Here is a 6,000-nt window from a genome sequence, read left to right on the forward strand (position 1 = left end):
GGTGGGTAAGAGACATGGATCTTTTCCTTCAGGAAAAAGCATCTATGTATGTTGCAGGGGAAATCCCTCTTTTTGGGGGTCATTTAATATGTTTTTCCAACTGTGTTGCCATTGTCCCAAATGCTGCCTGGGCCCACTATAGCTGTGAGGTTTTCTAGGAGAGTTTTAATATTTAACACACTGTCCCTTTTCCCCTGTAAGAGCACCCATACTTACCAGACTATATTTCCCAATATTTGGTTAGAAAAGAGAGTCAATATGAACACAGCCTAAGAATATGGCACCTTTAACAGGAACGCTCACTTGAATATGGACATCAGGGTCTGTTTTAAAAAACAAAACAAAACCCTGATTACCTGATAGTTCCACCTTGTTTAACAGCAGTGCCTCTCTACCTGTGTACCATGACTCCCCCAGAGTCCACAGCGCTGACTCAAGCAATTAAGGGAAAGTGAAGAATCTATAATTAAGCTGAGACACAATTGCTTCTTGCACTGGGTTTTGGAATGCAGCGTGTCATGCCTCATAGAACAAGATACAGCGTGTTCTCCTCATACACAAGAGTGGCTTCTTTCTTGAGGGTTTGTAATACTACCATCAAGAACCTGAGGAAAGTGATTCAGTTATACATACATACATACCTAAATATCCGTTCTTTTTCAGATTCTTTTCCATTATAGGTTATTATAAGATATTGAGTATATTTCTCTGTGCTATATAGTTAGGTCCTTGTTGGTTATCTAATTTATATGCAGTGGTATGTGTCTGTTAATCACAAACTCCTAATATATCCCTCCCCCCTCCTTTCCCTTTGGTAACTATAAGTTTTGGGTTTTGTTTTGTTTTTTACAACTGCACCTATGGCATATGGAAGTTCCCAGGCTAGGGGTCCAGTTGGAGCTGCAGCTGCTGGCCTATACTATAGCCACAGCCACTCCAGAACCAGGCTGCATCTGCAAACGACACTGCAGCTTGCAGCAACTTGGGATCCTTAACCCACTGAGCGAAGCCAGGGATTAAACCCGCATCCTCAGGAACACTATGCCAGGTTCTTAACCTGCTGAGCCACAATGGGAAGTCCGATAAGTTTGTTTTCTAATGTCTGTGAGCTAACACATCATTGTAAATCAACTATACTTCAATAATTTTTTTTTAAAAGAAGGAAACCCTGCCATTTGTGACAACATGGAGGATATTATGTGAACTATAAATAAGCCAGACACAGAAAAACAAATACAGCAAGATCTTAATTATATGTGGACTATTTTTTTAAAGGTCAAACTCATAGTAATATAGTCTAGGACAATAATTACCATTGTCTGCAGTGTGGGAAAAATGGGGAGACTAAAAAGAGAGAGAGAGAAAGTAGAAAGGTAGTAGCCAGGGGTTGGATGGAGTGGGTCATGGGGAATTATTGTTTAATGGATACAGGGAAGAGTTCTGGCGATGGATGGTGGGGATGGTTGCATTACAATATGAATGTACCTTATGTTATTGAGCTGTGCACTTAAAAATGGTTAGGATAGGTTCATTTATGTGTATTTTCACAATATACATAATAAAGAAAAAACAATGTCCTACTCTTTACATATTGCTGGATTTAGTTTGCTTTCTTTTTTTCATTTTTTCTTTTTTTTTTGTCTTTTTTAGGGCCACGCCTGCAGGATATGGAGGTTCCCAAGCTAGGGGTCCAATAGGAGCTGTAGCTGCTGGTCTACACCACAGCCTCAGCAATGCAGGATCTGAACCATGTCTGCAACCTACATCACAGCTCACGGTAATGCCAGATCCTTAACCCACTGAACAAGGCCAGGGATCAAACTCATGTCCTCATGGATACTGGTTGGGTTCATTTCCACTGAGCCACAGTGGGAATTCCCAGTTTGCTACTATTTTGATTGGAACTTTTGCATATTTGTTTATAAGTGAGATTGGTCAATATTTTTTCCCTTCTTGCAATCCCCTTGTCAAATTTTTGTAGTAAGAATTGGCCTCAAAGAAGTGATGATAAATGTTTTATATCTGGGGGAGAATGTAGAACCCAAAGAATATAGGCCCTGCTTCAGGGGAGAGTTTAGAGCTCTGAGAAAGGCCTTTAGGCCATTGTGGATGCTTTCCTTCATTGTTTAGTTGATACACAGTTGGTCCTGATTCTGAGTACTCTTGCTACCTGAGTACTCTTGCTACCTGGAGGTTTTGCACAGGCAAAATGGTTCTCCTAGTACAAGAAAGGGCCAGGTGTTTTCCTGCCTTACATTTTTTTGGGGGGAGGGGCTGCTCCTGTGGCATGTGGAAGTTCCCAGGCTAGGAGTTGAATTGGAGCTATAGCTGCCAGCCTTCACCACAGCCACAACATCAGACCCGAGCTGCATCTGCAACCTACACCACACCACCAGATCCTTAACCCACTAAGCAGGGCCAGGGATTGAACACGCATCCTAATGGATACCAGTTGGGTTCTTAACTGCTGAGCCACAATGGGAACTCCCTCCTGCCTTACATCTTATTTTCTGTCTTTCAACAGAAGCAATTATGTATAGTTTAGTCACGCCAACTTGTGGTCAAATTTAGCTGTCTCAAGAACAGGAATATTCCCTATGGATGTAAAGTTTAGAAGGCACCGTCAAGTTCATTATCTCCTCCTCACAACCTCTTATGACAGCATCAGGATGAGTGCTATGGTCCCCCACCCTATGGATTAGGAAACCCAAGGCAGCGGTGACCCAGTAGCATCCAGCTGGGAGGTGGCTGTGCAGGAACAAGGACCTGGATGCCCTGGCTCCCAGGAAAGGTGCTCTTTTCATGAACCATTCCCAACCTGTTTTTATGTTAATAGTTGATTCCATATTTAAAAACAACACATATATATAAGGTGAAGAGGAGAGCAGAAGGGGCCCACCAGAGGTCTTTTGTACAAATGAACGTGGTTAAAAGGTGATAATAATGAGGCTGGAACTAAGGGAGTGTCTCACCCTGCATGGGTCAGCTCAGGACTGCAGCCTGGGCTCCTAAATGCATTCTCATTCTCAGCTGATGGGAGAATCTGGTGAGACAGTATGGTTGGGCCAAGGCAACCTTGCTTACTCTTGTGTTTATGGTCCGAGATGGGATAAGAAGGACATCTTCACTAAGATAGAAAGGCAAGTATGTTCATTTTGTTCCCAGCAGCTTCAAGGGTGGGTCTGAAGTAATCATTAGAAATCTATAGCTTATTCGCTTAAAACCTTTGTGTCAGCAAAGGAATGAGCCACCCGTCAATCTAGGCAGTATGTCTGGGGAAACATGAAGACAAAATAGGTGGTCAGGACAGCATCTCGGACTCCCTCAAGCCATAGCCTGGGAAGAAATGAAAGCATCTACAGGCTTCTTAATCCAGAGACCTGAGCCAACTTCAGGGGCCACACTGAGCTTTGGAATGGTTTTGTTTTGTTTTTTTTCTTTTTTGCTGTCCCATGGCATATGGAGTTCCGGGCCAGAGGTCAGATCCGAGCCACAGTTTCAACTTATTTCACTGCTGAGACAACGCCGGATTCTTAACCCACTATGCCAGGTGGGGGATTGAACTTGCATCCTGGCACTGCAGAGATGCCACTGATCCCATTGTGCCACTCTTGGAATGGTTTTAATCATTGCTTCCCAGAAATTCCCACATTCTTTCGTATTGGATGCCACTTATTCATTTTCATATTTTTACACTTGGTTCTCAAGTTTCCACTGATGTCTTTACCAGGAACATGTGTGGAAGTGACCTTTGCAGCCTCCAAAGTGGTGAGCAGAGCTCCACGCTTACTTTGCAGACTGTGAAACCTGATGCAAAAATGCCCATGGATGTGGGCAACCCCGGTGCTTCCTGTTCCAACTGATGCCTGGCTCCCACTCATCCAGGCTCAAGGATGTTGTGTTCGGTCAGTTCAAAATTGGGATTTCTAAAATTTTGTTCCTGTGACTATGTCCACCCACTGCCAACAGCTTAATTTTCAGTTGTGATGATTTGGTTTGGAGGCCTAGAGATGGGCCTAGGGGACTGAAAATAGATAGTGGACTTCCTTGTTTTTATAAAGACCCTTTCTTGGCTGACTAGCAAAACCCTTCTCTCCATGTGCTTTCTACTGGTTCCCTGGCTTCTCCTTAAGAAAGCCTGTTCTGTCAATTCAGTGGAAGTTGCTATTTCTCAGTAGAAATACTTCTTTGAGTGTGTTATCTCCAGAGGACCATTTCCACCTCAGGAGCGTCCGTGGAGGAGGGAGCTAGACTTTCCTCTCTGCTTGAGGCAAAGGAAACTGTTCTTCTCCTGAGGTCCTGGCGCTGGAGGAGGGAGCTCCAGCTGCCGGCAGAGTTCCAGAAGAGGCTGGCTATTTTTAGCATGGCCTTCTTTACTTCCCAGCACCTGCCATGATCTGTAACACAAGGGGCTACTTAAATGCCAGGGAGATGACTGAGGACAAGGCAGCCTGAGCTAATGTCCTAAAATACCACCCAAAGGAGGCTTTTCTTGTGGGAGACATTTCCTTACCACAAGCGCTGTTCCTTATCTGCTTCCTTCCCAAACTGTGGAGATCCTGGCTGAAATGTGACATCTGCCTTGGGAGGAGGTTGTTGAAAACCACTGGATCTGGGTCCCTCAACACCAGCCAATTTCCTTTTGATGATTTTACTCTTAGCTCCCAACTTTGATCTTTCTCTTTGTTTCTTTGTGTGTGTGTGTGTCTTTTGTTTTTTAGTGCTGCACCTGTAGCATATGAAGGTTCCCAGGCTAGGGGTCCAATTGGAGCTGCAGCTGCCAGCCTACCCCACAGCCATAGCCATGCCAGATCCGAGCCGCATCTGCAACCTACACCACAGCTCACAGCAACGACGGATCCTTAACCCACTGAGCGATGCCAAGGATTGAACCTGCAACCTCATGGTTCCTATTCGTTTCCGCTGCGCCATGACGGGAACTCCCTGATCTTTCTCTTGATTCTTCATGCCAGATGGAAGCAACAGGAGAATGTCTACACATATTTCCCGGAGGCAAAATCCTCTTTTGACATCTATCAAAATATGTCAAGATGAGAGACAAAATCCAGCTAATGTTCTAGATCAGATGATGATAATGAATATATCAATGTCTCTCTCACAGCAGATTCAACTCACTGAACTCACCATCCCCTAAAGATGAGGCAAGCTGGAAATAAATATAGCTTCTTTAGAAGCCTGATGCATTTGTGAGGACACTTGCATCATGGGTCATTAAGGATAATGAGAATGTTTTAGGATGTCTCTAATCCTAGCGTTTGACCTCAGCCCATACTATTCTTTGCATTCCTTGGTGTCACTGTCAGACAGACAATAATGGGCTGATAAATTCCAGGGCTGGCCCTGTGTGGAAACTCTTATGTGCCTCTGTTGATTTCTCTGGCTATTCTAAATTCCTCCAAAGGCTGTGGAAGACCTGGTCATAAAGGTAAGAGCTTATTTCAAAAGGAAGTGAACCAGAACTTAAATGTTTTTCTTTTAAAAAAATTTCTTTAATTTTGGCCAAGTGCCTGTAGCATATGGAAGTTCCCAAGCCAGGGATCGAACCCATGCCACAGCAGTGACAACATCAGATCCTTAGCCTGCTGTGCCACAAAAAAACTCCCAGAACTTAAATATCTAAATGAGTTTTATCCCCTTTAAAGTGGTCAGTTTTCATTTAGTTGAGTGAAAAATGCAAGCTGTGAACCACACATACCATGATATAATTTAATAAAAATGACATGTATGATTCGTATGATATATATACATATATATGTATGTGCATAGACACAAACACAAACATTTTTGTAAATCTGCGCATAAATCTGATAATTGAATTCACTTCCTCTGGGGGGGGTGTGTTTAGGATCGGACATGGTGGTCAAAAAGGAGTGTAGCCATATCTTTAAGGGTTCATTTGTGTAAGTAGAATATTTTTATGAATTGTATTAAGTATTAACAATTCCTTAGTTTTCTTTAGTCTTGTTTTAAAATATATTC

The sequence above is a fragment of the Sus scrofa genome, chromosome 1 (genome assembly GCF_054392235.1).
Source record: "Sus scrofa isolate SSC_HxYL_T2T_F1_AM1 chromosome 1, Sscrofa_HxYL_maternal_Yorkshire_Landrace_v2.0, whole genome shotgun sequence".
NCBI lineage: Eukaryota > Metazoa > Chordata > Mammalia > Artiodactyla > Suidae > Sus > Sus scrofa.